The 17,472-nt window shown below is 36.2% G+C and overlaps 1 protein-coding gene across 1 annotated transcript in view; it reads left to right on the top strand.

Annotated features, from left to right (window-relative positions):
* The first annotated feature begins 1,855 nt into the window (after positions 1-1,855).
* RSPO1 (R-spondin 1) overlaps positions 1,856-17,472 on the top strand; it is a 103,147-nt gene continuing 87,530 nt past the window's right edge. The window contains exon 1 of the mRNA XM_075198097.1: positions 1,856-2,267. The gene's annotated coding sequence lies outside the window, so the exon portion shown is untranslated. The remainder of the gene's footprint in view (positions 2,268-17,472) is intronic.

Raw genomic sequence — 17,472 nt, 5'->3', positions numbered from 1 at the left:
CCCGCTGCAAATGGAATCAAGTATGTGCCTTTTTGGTTTTGCTCTTTTAACTGGTATCCTACTTTTATATCAGTTGCTTGGTGAATGATGATCAGAATGTGAGCTGAGCCCGTACAGTTATTTCATGTTTAAGGTAAAGCAAATGTAACACTACATGTTATATTACTTTATAGCATGCTCACATCAGGTGGACTATATAACATATGATAAATACATGTTAGAGATAAGCCAACTGGCAGTAAATCAATCCAGATCATGAAATGTCTTTATGTATTACAGAACTGAAGTGAGTTTTTTGGTACAAAGATATCTTAATTTTATTCCAGTTGATTAAGTTTTATAGTTGTTTAAAATGGTTTGCAACTCAATATAAAGAGAGATGAGATACTGTAGTTTTTGGGGTTTTTGGGATCCAAAACATGGGTTGCAATGCCATTTATGATGGGTCTCCACAATCTTCTTTTTGCAAAATAGTTATATACTGACAGCTGATAAAGTATTTTTTCATATCTTTTATTAATAATATTTTTTTGTACAGGTCTACAATTTCATATTCATTCATAATAATAAAGTAATTCAAATCTTAAAAAAACAGAAATAATATAAGTTAATTATTTCTGCTGTCCAATTATAGTGTCATATATATATCAGCAGCAGCTATTTATATAACATCACTAATTCTGCAGCACTCTACAGAGAACTCACTCTGCCCCATTGGAGCTTACATTCTAAATGCCCAAACATACACACACAGAACTGAGGGAGACATAGACATGGTTATTAAGTGCAAATTCCTGCAGGCACTGTGAGGAGCACTGTTAAACATTATTCATTAAAAAGTGAGCCATGTGTCACAAAGCAGATTCACAAACATAATTTGAGTCCCGGATTAAAGGGTTAAAGGCACCTACTGTTGTGTGCTTGCTATTAAAAAGCCCTGCTCACAAGCTTCTAGCAGGTCAGATAGTGCCTTCTGATGCACCATCACTGTTGTTGTTTTTTTTTACTTTTTTTATTTATATAATGACCAATGTAAGTGAAAGTCATGGAATGTTCTTTTTAAACTCCAGTGTCTGATCTGTTTGTGTATGATACTCAATAGATTGTTTACACCTAGCCAGACAGGACATGTCACTGTGAATAGTAACAATGACTTGCATATGTTTGCTTTGAATGAATGCAGTTTACAGTAGTACACTACACAGAACCACTACTCTCTAAGTGATGTAATGTTGCTGAGGCTAAAACACTTGTCGGCACCTCAGTGGTTAAGTTGACAGGTAATTAAAATGTCATATGTACTGAACAATACTTAAAAAGTGTCAGCAGGTACATAACAATATCTACATCCAGCTTTACCTTTTGTGACCGACTTTAAAAACATCATTTAACAATTGGATTTCATTTGTGCTTTGCATAACGTGGTTGTCTCCCTTGATTCTTTATTTGGACAGTCTACAGAAAATCTAATGTCTTCCAGATCTAATAGGAACACTCATTTTTTTTTTATTCAGCTCTCTGAAAACAGTACGTACTTAATATAGAGCTCATTTTGAATCCTTTTAAGTTCCTCACTTTATTTTATCATTTACACTGAAAAAGTTCTAAATTTAATGTATATTTTAGTCTGCACCCTTGAAGAAACTGCTCAGTTTATTCTTCTACTGAAAACTACATGAAATTAAAATAATGAGATACATTATTGTAAGCCCCAACTTACCTGTTCTTTAATCTCACTGACCACTGACAAATAGTCAAGAACCAAAAGAGTTAAACTATTTGCCACCCCTTAAAGTAGGTGGCACTTGCATGCAACAGATATCTGGCTTAACTTAGGGGAAAAAAAATCTGGATGCTTTGGTCATTTAAACAAAAGTGAGAGGGAAAGTGAGAGTCAGTAGACTGCATGAAAGTGGTTGGAGCCAGAGTAGCTAACACGCTGGGTTTTTTCACTGCTTGAACACTTGGTTTTGCTGATGGACTACAATGCAGACACAACCAAACCTCTCTCTCTTTCTCTCTTTGAAAACGAGTTGGAGTTATCACTAGCAGTGTTTTGAGAGCTGAAGTTTTTCTACCCTTGTTTTTATATATACATTTATTTTTACCTTGTATGAATAAGAAGAAGCTAATCCACATTTCTGGAGCCTTTCATTATTTTTCATTTGCTTGCATTGGTTCATGTTTTTGGGGCTATTTTCTGGAAACAATAGATTGCTTGTAGAAATACCAAAAATCTGATCTGTCAAGTGGAATTTATATTGAAGGTAAGCTTTTCTAAATTTATAAGGATTTGGCTGTATATTTTCTTTAAAAAAGCATTTCATGCTGTCTTCTGTACTGATAGTATGAAAATACACTTTACCTTAAAATAAATTCTTCCTGTAAATGATTTAAGATAAACCACAGTATTTAGAATTAGGGCAGTGAAAATAATTAGTATCCTATAGTTTTTATATACAGATATATATATATATATATATATATATATATATATATATATATATATACACAATGATATATTGTATCCTGATGGTAAAACAAAAACAGTTTACATTAGCTCCAGCAACAGACATCTTTAAATGTCAGAGGATGTAGATTTACTCTAAACCACTTTTTGAAAACATGTGCATAGTTCCATGTCATGTACATTGACACATACTGTTGTGGGGGGTGATAGTAGCTGATTGTAAATGATGAAACTGTACAAGCAAAATACTTTTCAGAATGTTTAATTTTTTTTGTTGTTCTATGGAATGTTTAAAGTGTTTCGTGCCAGGAAGATCCTACAGTTATCAGATTTGGAAATCAACGTTTGTAGGCGTGATTGAAATAAAAATATGTTGGAGGCTTTTTTTGTAAGATTTGGATCACGCAATAGAGAGCATGAGGTCTGCTCTGTAATATGTGCATGTGTTTAGGAAAAGTAGCTTCTGCAAGGTCACATTTACAATTCTTTTTTAATTTAAAACAGACAAATCCAAGCTGTAGTGAGTTACTCTAAAAGGCAGAATAGAGAGCATGCATATATTTTATTTTCATATAATTTTTTTTCAGAAACTGCGTTTCCCTTCATGTTAGTGGGTCGTGAGAAACACTACATGGATTCTGAGAGTTTGCGTATTATTTCTGACTAAACCTATGGGGGATCCTGATTTGCTTAGTGCACATTTGTGCCACATCTCTCATTTCAATCAGAGTTTAATGGTAACATTGTGTACCTTCTTTGGAAGTTTTGTAGGTTAGTCATTGATAAATGCGGGATTCAAAAATGATACCCCCTTATTGGCTAACGGAATAGAATGTTAGTTGCATGTCCCACAGCCTAGTTTCAAAAGCTTGTAACTAAGATTCAGGAAGTTTATCCACGGCATTTAAACTTTGGCATTAGATGATAATGTGGAAAATAAGGAAAGGCAAATACTGAGGAACAGTATTATTTCTGCTATGTACAGTACTGAAAATTAAACTAAGAAAGTTTGTTTTTATTTAATTATCGTAGAAATAGTGGTAAATCAATGGATGACCCAGTAAACGTGATGTAGATCTTAAAAGGCTTGCCAAAATGACATAAGATAAATTTCAAATTACAAAAAAAAACAACACAAAAATGTCAGCAAAAACAACATCATATACTGAAATAGTCAATTGAAAGTCTGTTCTTTTTTGTAGCGATAGTCTGTGTACTGCTGTTGAGATTCCTCAGAGTTCATTTGTTGATAAAATGTATAACGTGACATATATACAATTCTGAGAAATAAGATGTCCTCAGTGGATGTTACCCTTTCATCTTAACCCAGTATTTTGAATATTGTGCCAGGACCATGTGCTTTCACTCCTTGACACACCCACTGATTAAAGGGTTTAATTTATGAGCTAACAAATCTGCTAACACCTGATACCTCTGTAACTCCTGCTGTGAGTCTGGAAAAGGGAGGACCTGACAGAGTTACAGTGAAAGTATCATATTCCGCTTTTCAGAGCATCTACAAAGCTCTGATGACTGAGCTGATTCAATCCTTCCTAGCTTAATGAGCCAGCATGGCTTGTTTAACAATAGCCTAGGTGTCAATAAAGAAACATTTTCATGCTTTGAAAGAGGACACATTTGATCTCTCGGTCAACTCAGAGCATCATCCAATCTTTTATTTAGTACTATAAGGCAACAGAGGCCAAAATTACATCACAGAATCTTTAGTAATAATATATTCTGCAACTTGAATTTATGCCAGCTAAATGTGCTGCTTCTTTTCTCTGTTTTTGGATTATATGTATAGATCACACGGGATATATTTCCCGAAACTGTTTAAAAGATCTACAGCTCCTTAGGTCTACATTATTTTGTCTTGCAATTAGAAATGTACATGAAAACTGACACATACAGATCAATGCAGATAAAACATAATAAAATAAGGTTGGACAGCAGACATACCATGTCATATTATAAAATCGTCATTACTTCATTGTTACTGAGTGATATTAATCTATGCGTTTATATTTTATCTTTGCTGTTAAGCTTGTGAAGCTAATTTTAGAGGAATGATTTTCACTTAGTCCTTCGGGGAACAGTCCCTTGTAAGATTATATCTATGAAGTGCTCATTTTCAATGATTTATAAGGAAATGTATTTATAAAACAAGAATCTGAAGCTAAGAATGCACTCTAATCATGAACTAATATAACCAGCATAGCTAACATTGTATTTGTATGTATTGTAGCATTGGTAATAGAATATCCACAAATAAATATCACTGCTAAACTGTTTGCTTTACTTCTTTCCCTGGCATGCTAATAAAGCTTTATTATAATAAAATAAAAAATAAAAAAAAATAAAAAATGTTTTCTATATACCTCATTGAAATTAATTACTATTTTAAAGATCATTTTGGGCAATCCAAGTGCTGCTCAAATGAACTATTTGAGGGTTTGCGTTTTGCATTTTTCAGTTTGCCTTAAAATAATGGTGATATGTAAATGCTGCCACTCTGTAAAAGCTATTGATGATACTTATGCAAAAGGAACTAATCAGCTGTTAGCTTTCATAATCTAAACTGCATGCAAAATTGTTTGGTATACGCAACACAACCGTTTTCAGGGGGATCAGTTTTCACAAGTGTCTCATAAAGTTGTCCTGTGACCCATAGCAACGATCAGCTTTTAACATCCAGTATACTAATTCCAGTGAAAGGTAATATCTGATTGGTTTGCTATACTTTAGGCAACATAACATGTGATCTAATCACATTGTTTTATTAAATAAACTATATTGTTTTCTGTTCTTCTGTTTCTGTTGGCGATAGTCTTGCCAGTAAAACATGCTGGCCTAGTCAGTCATAGATCACCTACATGTCTCACTACACAGTAGTAAGTATTTATCCAAGAATATAAGTAATTGTTACCCATGTCTGCCTCCCTAATGAAACAGCCTTTTACCATTTTTTGTTTTCAGTAAATTATTTCTTTGCAGCAGGTGCCTGGCAATATGTGATAAAGTACTCATTTGGCATACCCAACTAGAAAATGTGTAAACATGTGTATCAAAGCATGGGAAATAAATGAAATTCTAAACACTGCAGTGGATTAAAATATGTCATCCCCTACTGGTATAATTCCAGAATGCATACTATAGATTAGTCTATGGCAGTGGATCCCAAACTTTCTCAGTTCGAGGCACCCTTAGGGTCTCCATAAATTTTTTGAAGGCACCCCTAAACCAAAATAATTACCAAGTAGTCCCCCGCCTTGCTTACCACCGGCCCTGGCCGCATCACCCGTGTGAGACCGACGTCGCACACCAGGGAGCTACGGCACACAGTTTGGGAACCAATGGGGCCTATGGTTTAAAGTGGGCCTATTATATCTCTTTACAACCAGGGTCTGTTTTATTTTCTAACATAAAATGTGAATGTATTAAATTCACTTTGAAATAAAAATGTGAGGACTTAAAAAAATGCATAGATAGATAGATTAAATTATATTATATAGATGTTTTTCTTTCTACAGCATAGATCTACATTTCCTATATAATTTATTAAATAATACCCATATTTCTGGGAGTATTTTTGATTGATTGAAAGACATGGTGAGTGCCCTGATATTTCTTGTTCTCCTTTGTGAAAAATGTGTTACATAATTCTCATCACTGAGCCCTAGGGTGAGATTGAAGCTATCATCATACATGCTTTTCCCTGCATGCCTACTATAGGTAGGTATGTAGGTATGTCGAAGGTAGTGGGTTTGATAGCTGAAACACTAAGGGCCCAATGTAGATTTAGACTCAAGTTCAACTGATCAACCCAAAAAGCAATTTTAGCCAAAGATCCGTCTTTCTTTACACTCTGACTGAGACAGGTCTCCCCTTGCACCCTTCTGCGCTTAGAGAGATGGAACAGGGACGGTAGAGGGCGATGCTATGCTGAGTTGAAAGCAGCTGAAGATAGTTCTCTAGGAGACGTATCTTTTGCTGGTGCTGTATTTAAAAAAAAAATGAACTGTATTTAACAAAAAAGTTAAAAAAAATAATATTTTTTTTTTAAAAACAGGTGTTCACCCACTCCCAAACAGCATAACCAACCCTAGTGCTGTTTTGGGGGGAGAAGCACAATTCTTTTTTTACATTAATTTATTTATTCAGTTATCTGCTTTACAGGGCTGCTGTGACTGACTTAGGTGTATCATGCATACCAGCCCATAAGGCAGATAAAGAGGTGTGTTTGTGCAATTTGCATAGTATTCTAAAGCTAGGTACACACTACACGTTTTTTGTCCAATAATTGCCTTAATCAGCCGACATATGACCACTCGTTCAAAAGTCGGGTCAGTGTGTGTAGTGACACGATGGTCGAAAGTCTGCCCAAATGGACGATTGTCACCTCATTTGGTTGGTCGTACCGTTAAATATTTTCGTTCCAATCTCGTTTCCGTTGTGTAGTGTGTATAAACTTACGACCGATCCACAACAGTGAGTACGAAATTACAGTCATTGCTCACGACAACATAGCTGTAAAAAGTCGCTAACGGGACAGCTGCTCTTCCCTTTATCTTCTAAAACAAGGCTAGTGTGTATGCAGTCCAAGAACCGAGCGATCGGACCATCGATCGCATGTAGAATCGATCGGCATAAAAAGTTGGTGGAAAATTCTGTAGTGTGTACCCAGCTTGAGTCAAACGGATCTAAAGATCCGTGCAACTTGAAATCCTGTGTAAATTAATGGATGTAATTTATATTTTTCGATTTCAGTGTAAATTGCAACCCACTCTACATCAGTCCATAAGGCTGGGTACACACTAAAGGTTTTTCACCCAACTATCGTGCCAATCACATGATAAATGACCATTAGGTCCAATATCACATTTTATGATGATTTGTATCATTTGATTTTATAAATGGACTAAAAATCTCTATAAACGATGTAACAATGTCAGGCAAATGAGGAAGTGTGTATGCACTTACAACCAATAGTGTAGACAGATCACCATAGAGTTTACAGCGTCACAATATTTTCAGACGATGGTTATTACACACGAGGAGCACAGATCTGAAGGTAAATCTTTTAAACCATGAATAGTGTGTACACATGAATCGGTTTCATTGTCTGATTTTCATTGTCTGATTTCTTTGCTATAGCTTATAACACTTGTTATGCTTATTAATATGTTATTACAGATAGGTGTCTCTTTCTTTAATTAACTGTATTGTTTAACATGTTCCTGAGATTAAGTGTAACGAACAGTCTTTTCAAAAGTTTACTGAGCTATAAGGAAAGCAACACGCATTTATATAATTCATGGCTATCATTTGTAGGTACTTTACATTTTTATGTACCATTGATTTAGAATATCTAATCCAGAGCAGTAAAGCTACAATTCATAAAACGTAGCTTATTAGAAAATAAAGTCTTTTGGCTGCCATTGACGGCTAATGGCATTGGAGCGTCTCGCAACGTACATAAAGGTGTAAAATACCCTCTGTTATCAAACAAACTGTGGAAACTTAAACAAAATACTGGTCGTGCTAAATATAGGAGAAAGCACTTTACGTAGGATACATTAGAATTAGCTATGTATTGTATGTGCCTATAAGCTTACCAATAATATGTACACAATACAATTGTCATATAGGTTGAAAAAAACTTGTGATTGTATTCAGCCCCCCTCCTACTTTACAGGCAGTCACTATTTTGCTGTGCTTTGGCTCATGACAACATATGTTTTAAAAACAATTCTACTGTTCAGTTGGATAAAAATTTAGAAAGCTCAATAGAACCCATTGTATCTGAAATTAGGTTTAATAACTCTAAATCACCAACAGCTTGTTCATGAAAGGGGTTAGGTGCAAATGAAATACAATCATATGAAACAGTAGATGAAGGTATCCAAAGCCTAACAAGCGTATCATTAAAAAGATGTATATCACCTTAAATTTTAGGATTTGACCTTTATGTTATAATGAAAGACCAAACCAGAAAACGAGCCCTTTAATGATGTTAATTAAGGTTTTATTCATGCACAATCTTGTACAGAGTAGACTGCTCTAGCCTATGTAGGGTATTACAATTACACTGGTTTTAAGGCATGTTAAATTATTGGTTGTCTCTTTTATTTGTAAATTGATCATATGTAACTGAACTACTCTGAGTAAATGTGAATATATTTTGTAATTTTGTTGTGATTAGGGAGTCAGAAGTCAAAATTGCTTAGTGTCTAGTATTTACTGTTCATCATGTCTTCATAACACATGATACTACCCGTAACTGCTTATCAACTGAAGTCCGGCAAAAGAGTTAATGTCATCTCTGTCTGCTTACCAAGTGATGTCATTTCGGCTTATGATATCTATAGCTGTTTCCAAGTTATGCAAGGCTTAGAATAATGGAAGCAACGGAAAATGAAGTCACAGGCCGTGGCTTACAAAGTGATGTCATAGAGAGTTTAAAACACAATGGGAGTCATTCAGTGCAGCATAGAGAATATGTTATCGTTCACATCGGTCACCACTACATTAGAGCTTACATTTTAAATTCAAATGCAGGGAGAACATACAAACAGACAACTCCATGGTTGAAATTAAACCTATGAGCCCTGCGCTGTGAGACAGCAATGCTAACCATTTATGAAGCAAAAAACGAATGTAGTGTGTGCAAAAGCCATTCTTTCCCTTCTTGTCATATCACTTACCTGGTTTTATACCTCCACATGGATTTGTGTAGCATTCCTTATGCACCACTATTATTGTTATATTATCTAGTTGTAATTATGTGTATGCCTACCTGTGCACCTAAATTGCTAAAAAGCTATTTTGTTATGTGTACAACCTAATGAGCTGCAAAGATGGAGCTACTTGAATATACACATAGCTTGTAAGAATTGATATAAAGATGTATTTATTAATTAATAATACTAGATAATAATATTAGAAATATAGACAGTCCCTGTCCTAATTTTATCTTACATTCTGAGATATTTAGGCCAGGAACGCTGGTAAAATGGGAGAAAATGGGAATAGTCAAACCTGGTTAGGCAGAGGTAATATGTAGAAAGCAGTGGTTCAACTGGGCTTTTTCATTTTTGCTGCCCCCATGCAGGTAGGACTCTCAGAACTCAAGGGGTATGCAGAACTTTTTGAGTTGCTGACAAATGGCCATTTAAAGAGTGGCACATATAAATGAGATATGCAGGCTTGTGCTATTTCGTCGACTGATTTCTAATTCATGAATTTATCATACTTACCAACTTTAGAATGTTGGTATCTGGGAGCCTGTGGGAGGGATGGGCATGATGGGGCGCGGGCCTCCAAAATGCGTGTCATTTTGGACCCGCCCCCCGTGACATCATGACGCAAACACATCATTTGACAGCGGGGGGCAGGGCCAAACGCAGCGATTCACCGGGAATCGTGGCATTTGGGACCTAATTCTGCCCACATCACTAGGAAGTGGGCACTTCCTAGTGAAGTGGGCAGATCCGGGAGATTGCCACACTCTCCCAGGAGTCCGTGAGACTCTCGTAAAATGCAGGAGTCTCCCGGACATTCCTGGAGAGTTGGCAAGTATGGAATTTATCAATAGAACTATTCTGGACTCATATGTATATACAAGTTAACCCGTGCATGATACTCATGCATTCTAGTCAAATCAAGCTACTTAAGGGGGTAAATGTATTACACTCCAGTTTCTTTAAGTCGGCAGAAATAGGCGAGTTGACAGCTAAAATTTAAAGCGGCGCTGCCTTGTAAAGGCAAGTTTCCCTTTACAAGGCAGCGCCACTTTAAATTTTAGCTGTCAACTCGCCGATTTCCGGCGAATTGAAGAAACCGGAGTATGATACATTTACCCCAAGGTGTTAAAAAGGTTCTTGTCATGCATTTGGGCCTAGCCCAGGCCTCCTTAGGGGAAGAGCGTTACTTCCCGACGCAAGCGCCCTTTTTTAACGTGGTTAAAATGAAAAATGTTTGTTCCCCGGGGCGATGTTAATGCGGGGCGATTTAGGCCCCGCCCCCTTTCCGACTTCTGAGGTTGCCGGGGGCTGCACAGTATGTGCAGGTCCGCTCGGCAGTGACAGGCAGGGACAGTGTGCTGCCCGGCTGCTCTGATTGTGTTTAAAACACAATCAGAGCAGCCGGGCAGCACACTGTCACTGCCAAACTGACCTGCACATACTGTGCAGCCGTCGGCAGCAAACCCTTGCTAGGGGGGGGGGCGATTGCCCCAATCGCACTCCCCTGGATCCGCCACTGTACACATGTGTGTTCATAAGGTAACTTTTTGAGGGTTTTTTTCCACACACACTAAGAATTTAGTAGGTCAGTGTATAACTCCACCCAGCAGGTGGCGCTGCAGCTTGGTTTCTTTTTTTCCACACATGCCACTAGGCTTTTATATAGTAGATAATGTGTTAGCTTTGCTGCTGTTAAAGTTTGAAGCTGGCATCATGATATGACTTGCTGGTTGCCACCAAAACCATGCATATTTTTGCAGTAGCTACTAATGTAAACCTGCTCATTCTTTACAGCAGTTTAAATTGAAATAGTCAGATCAGCTCTGTAATTAAACAAAACATCAAAATTACCTTAAAGACAAACACATATAGCATTTGCTGACTCTGTACTGTATATAGCTCTGGTACTGCTACCAGCATGTAGATGTTTTATTCCAAATCTGGCTCTGGACTTCAGTGGTCTAGGCAATACCTAGGTATGGGGTGCAATATAAGGAAACAATGCCCACCAGTATTTCTGTCTCCAAATTAATTGTTTTAAGGTTCAGGCTTAGTTAAAAGCATAACTAGCTTCTCTCCACCAGCACAGTTTTAACTCCCACTTTATCTCTTCTGTGTTAAATAAACACATGGAAATAATTCAGCATATTAAATACATAATATGTGAATAATGAATGCAAAATTTTAAAAATAAAATTGATGTGCAAAGTAAGCATCCCTTAGGGTATGTACATATGGGCAATTTGTGGCTGTCTGATCATAGATCCCTGTAGAGAACAGTACAAAAGTGATCATAACATCCGGATATCAAAGTATGGGTTTAACAAGCACTATTTGTGGTTCATCAACCGTTTCTTTAGATGGGATCAATGATTATAAGTTCTGTTTCACATACATACTGGGAAAACACAGCAGCGTTCACCAGACCTGAAATCACCCGTGTCTACAAGTCCTAATTTATTTCAGCAAAATCAATAAAATAGTAATACATGTCCTTTAGTTTTACATTTACAGGAAATCAAGATAAAGCTATCACATGTAGCATTTTCCACAAAGCTCCAAAATCTGATCATGTAATGACACAGATGCTCTCATCTATAGTGTTACAGAAAGAATGGCACGCCACTGCATGAAAGAACAGTCTGCTAACTACATGAGTTGTTTTCTTAGAATGGCTTAGAATGAGCTGATAGAAATTCATTCTATGCCTGGTCTACAATAATACACTCACGGAACACAACAGTTTGCAAGGCAAAATGAAGCATCTGCTAAACATAAACTGGTTACATTAATCCACACTGCAACCATTTTACAGTGTCATCCTGTTTTTCTTTCGAAATTTAAATCTGGCAAGAAGATGCATTCCTTGCACTGTTTTAAAGCAGTTTTCCTGGGTTGGGAACATAAATTTGACCTGACTTTGTTGCACTATACATTGAGAAGTGTGGAAACAACAACAAATAGACATAAATGTTTTAAAGCACCTAATGGTTCGGTCCTGTCCATTTGAAACATTAAGTATGAGGTTAGGACCATTGCGCTGAGCTGTGTGCTTGTTTAGATGAAAAGAGAAGGTTTTTTATATGAGAAAGAAAGCAAATATGTGTTAGATTACAGGGAATGAAATGCATTTGGATGTATGTCCAAAGGGTGAGGATAAAGAGAAACAGAGATGAGTTTTGCTGAGAAATGAAACTGGAATTCTATAGGAAAACACCACAATAAAACACGCAGTGGATTTAAAACAACATAACTACATAATCATTCATTTTATCCATGATATTGTAGTATTGTAATTATAAGAGCTAAACATGGTTCTAGCATAGGAACAGTTCAATAGTTTGGAGTTGGCTTAGGAACAAGGGCGACCTTTAGCTATATTCAACGTATTGATGTTACAGTTAGTGCTGTATGCTCCAAGGATTTAGCGTGTTCTTATAGCTGTGGAGATAAAAGAGTTAAAAATATAATCTATTGTAATCAAAGGGAAGTATTAATAATCTGCAGTTCAGTGCAACCACAAACTACTGGCTTTTTCTAATGTGTTCAGTCTTTAAAATGACAATTTCAATATTACTAAGTCAAGGGATCACTGATTTATGCTAAAACAAAAACAAGTTATAATTGTGAATCCATTTTTTTTAATGGGGAGTAGGTAATCATTTTCAAATAGATGTATGTTATACTGCAAATGATCAAGAAGTACTCAATTTACTGAAAAAAGATTTACTGAATGCATGCTATTAAATCATTCAAGTGCCATGGATAAAACGCACCTAAAAATACTCTCAAAGGTGACCCAGCCGTTGGACTATGTGAAGCATAATTTACAGAATAAGATCTTGTGCACATAGTCTATTAAACACGCTTCGTCTCTTGTGACCTAAAAATAATGGATCAACCGTACACATAGTTTTTGATTAGTGTTCATATTACTTTGTATTAATTTTCAACATTGTCTGCAGCACATTTTTAAAATACAATGGAATTCTTTTGGAATGCTCATTAAGACCGATTCAACTCAGCGTGATGTTCAGCCACAATGTTCGGCTACACTTTTTTCAGGGTACTACGGTACCAACATTGCATATTTTCCTGCACACCTCCATACGTGCAAGGCAAAATAAACAATGTTACATTGCCGTGGAATGCATTACAGAGGCACTCCGTGGCACATTGGTCCCATTAAATCAATAGTACAGTACACTGCCGGGAAGCTTTGAGATGAGTTAGAGGATGAAATTGCTACATAGGAAATAAGACTAAGGGGTATATTTACTAAACTGTGGGTTTGAAAAAGTAGAGATGTTGCCTATAGCAACCAATCAGATTCTACTTATCATTTATTTAGTACATTATACAAAATGACAGCTAGAATCTGATTGGTTACTATAGACAACATCTCTCTTTTTCAAACCTGCAGTTTAGTAAATATATCCCTAAAAGTAAAATAAATGTTATAGTTTTAATATTTGTGATTTTAATTGTAAATGATTTAATGAATATGTATGTATATATAGCACAAATAGCTGATTTCAGTTAATGACAGTGAATTGCATGTTTGAGGTTTGTTTGAGACATTGACCTAAAACTGATGTCAAAACCTTTGGAAAGCAGTTGAATTGCTTGCAAGTCAAGTGTTTGTTCCTTCTGAGTGCCTGGCATTATACACTATGGGCTAGATTTACTAAGCTGCGGGTTTGAAAAAGTGGGGATGTTGCCTATAGCAACCAATCAGATTCTAGCTTTCATTTATTTAGTACTTTCTACAAAATGACAGCTAGAATCTGATTGGTTGCTATAGGCAACATCCCCACTTTTTCAAACCCGCAGCTTAGTAAATCTAGCCCTATGTATCTTTCCTGGTTTTAGAAGTCTGCTGATGACTGTAATGTGCATGTTTGCACTCAGAAAATTATTTGCATTTTCCAAATTATACATTTGGTTAATATTAATACACATAATTTACTAGTACTAAATGTGGCAAAGATCACTGCTAAAACATAACACCACTCGTAATTATTTCCATGTGTCAACCAGTACATGAAGCTTCAATTTAAAATCAAAAAGTGAGAAAACTAGATATTCATTTGGTCTTTTAATTGTTTATCTGTATAAGATATTTTTTGATGTAAGCCTCATTGAATTAGTAAGATATACATATTAGTCAGATTATCCTAAACAACAATTTAAATTAGACTAGTGCAGATTTTGGGAGGATCTAGACTCCATATCCATTTAACTCCACCATCCCTGCACTCTTTCCTACCTATCCCCTTGTATATTGCACCACTTTTTAATATTTTTTTCTCCCTAGTCATAAATTTGCCATTACATGTTTTATTGTTTAGTATAAAAATATAAAAACTATCAAGTCGTTGTATAAATATTGATATACTTTACTGATATATACTGGGCAGCATGGTGGCTTAGTGGTTAGCACTTCTGCTTCACTGCACTGGGGTCATGTGTTCAATTACTGATCATGGCCTCATCTGTGTGGAGTTTGTATGTTCTGCGTGGGTTGCCTCTGGGTGCTCTGGTTTCCTCCCACACTCCAAAAACATGGTAGTTTAATTGGCTGCTATTAAATTGACCTTAGTCTCTCTCAGTGTGTATGTTAGAGAACTGAGACTGTAAGCTCCAATGGGGCAGGGATCCATGTGAGTGAGTTCCCTGTACAGCGCTGTAGAATTAGTGGCATAATATAAATAGCTGGTGATGATGATATACTTGTGGCTGACAGAGTATGTACTGTAATTTCCTTACTTTTTGGCATTAAGTAAATATGTTGAAAAAAAATGTCCTCAATATTATTTTTTTTATATTATGTAGGCTATTTAGGTCTGCACATTTGGAAGCTATGAAAGCGTCTGCGCCATGTGATAGCTTTAGGAATACCTTATGTAAAGTACAACTTCCTCACATCTCCCCTGAGCCGTCCACTCAGTGCATGACCTCTTGTTCAAACACAATTCTACAATCTAATTCCTCTGTCCTGTGTGTATTTTATGGGTCTCTCATGGAGTATAAATTCTATTAAGCGAGGGGGTAATGTGTTGAAAATGTAGTGCGATACTGACCCCCGACCATTAACTAACCGCTCTCAGTATGAGCATGTCTTCCTTCTTATTTATGTGCATAAATAATGCCCCAGCAATAAAACTAACAACATTTGTAACTTATCATCAGCTTTTAAAATACCTCTATCACTTTTACATTTTTCGGTATAAAGTCAGTAGCAGTTCTAGTTTGTGCTATTAGCTTTAGGGAGAATAATTTGGACAATCAAAGTCATTTTAATTGGCTACCACCAATAAAGAAATTTTGGTGTCAATTATTGTTATTAGTTCCTTAGATCTTGCTAACGCTTGGATCAGACAATGATATGAGGCTTATGATTTGCTTCTATATTGATTAACAGAATTACTGGAATAGATTAAGGGGGTATTTTTTTGAAATAGGCAACCTTTAAATCTACAAGAAAATAGATAACTTACATTCATAGATAAAGAAAACCGTAACCCTATTTGTTCTTCAGCCTCTGTGCTCTATATTTTTTAACTTACTGTTGCTCTTCTCTTAGAATGTTCACGTCACTGTATTAGATTTTCTAACGCAGTCTTCTTAACTATCAGTGAATGTCAGCTAAATCCAATACAAAACTCTATTTCAGTTTTATTGGCAACATAGGACCTGTTAGCCCCAGAATTTTATTTACGCATTTAACGTCATGTGCAGGAAACCATTCTAAGTCAGCCATGAACCATGTGATGCAGCAGTGTTGATTTTGTAGTGGTCCGATCAGGAGTGTAAGACATTTTAGTGTCATTTTACACTGCATAGCCTCCAGTTGGCCAGACTAACAGGCACGGTGAAATAATCAATTCTTGTTACACCATTCAGAACACTAGCGTCTGGATATGTGCTGTCATAAATCTTCCTTTTTTATATTCTATTTAATAGTAACAGCACCCCACAGGAGTAATATAACTTTTTTGGACTCTCTCCATACCTCCAAACTGTCTTTCACTTGAATCTCCCTGTGCCTCATTCATTAGACATTGACTATCAAATCTGATCACTGGATAATTATGGATATTCAATCTAATTGCATTCCCCTCTGTTACTGTTTTCTAATATATTAACTATGTACATAGTAATTTGTATCTTAGTCAAATTTTGCATGATAGAAAATGCAATAAAAAAGTGCTTGTTCATACAATTCTTGTGTTATTTTTTAAAATACTGGGATGTAACCGTGTTCTGCATGAGCTATTTAATTTAAATATAGTCAAAATTCCGGGAGACTCCCAAAATCCGGGTCGGTCTCCCGGGAGAGAAGGCAATTCTCTTGCGACCGGCAAATACCAGGCCAAAATAATGCGATTTGTGGTGAATCGCATAATTATGGCCCCCCCAAATCAAAATATCATTTTTTGTCGTGTCTCGCCCACTCCCGCTCTCTAGTCCCGCCCCCTGTCCGGGATCTCACAGAATGGAGTGCCGAAAAGTAGGCAAGTATGAATATAGTACAAGCACAAGAAATATATGCCCTGTATAGGAAGTAGAAAATATTTCTATTAAATGTGATTGTATTGTGTGCAGAGATCTTTCCTCTTGGTATAGTCCTTCAAACTGGGAGTAGATCTCAATAGTCTGGAGGCAGCATGTCCAGTTATCTGGATAACAGATAACTGATCGAAACCTTTTTTTCTCAGAACAAAGCATTTTTTAAAATGTAATAATATTTAGGAAATTTTATTTTTAATTGTTCAAATAAATATAAACTATTTTATACAGTTTTTATTTGAACTGAGGCTCAAATCTGGACATTCAGTTACACTGCGCATACATCATCTGACACACGCACAAAACTACAGAGGCTAAGCTGGTGAATTGGTAAGTTAACCCTAACTGCCCTGTGCTGCTTTTTGATAAGTTGACGTGATTTTTTATTGCCACGGCAAGTTAGCACTGGCAAAATAGTTTGCCAAAGGTGTACGGTGCTGCTAGGGCCTGGTTATCCAATAGGCTGATTAGGCTGCAGCCTAGAGCGCAAGGATTTTCGGGTGCACAAAATTGTGACAGGGAGAAATATGAACTCAAATTTGCTTTCAAAATAAGAGAATAAAAAGCAGCTCTTATACCAATTAGTTTGATCATTCTAATTTACTGAAATAATTGTTCTTTGTTGGCAAAAGCAACCAAAACAAAATAGAAATGTGATACAATGAGCAAAGTAAGATCTGCCTG

This window comes from Mixophyes fleayi, chromosome 2 (genome assembly GCF_038048845.1).
Source record: "Mixophyes fleayi isolate aMixFle1 chromosome 2, aMixFle1.hap1, whole genome shotgun sequence".
Lineage (NCBI taxonomy): Eukaryota > Metazoa > Chordata > Amphibia > Anura > Limnodynastidae > Mixophyes > Mixophyes fleayi.
This window is presented reverse-complemented; position numbering and strand designations above follow the sequence as displayed.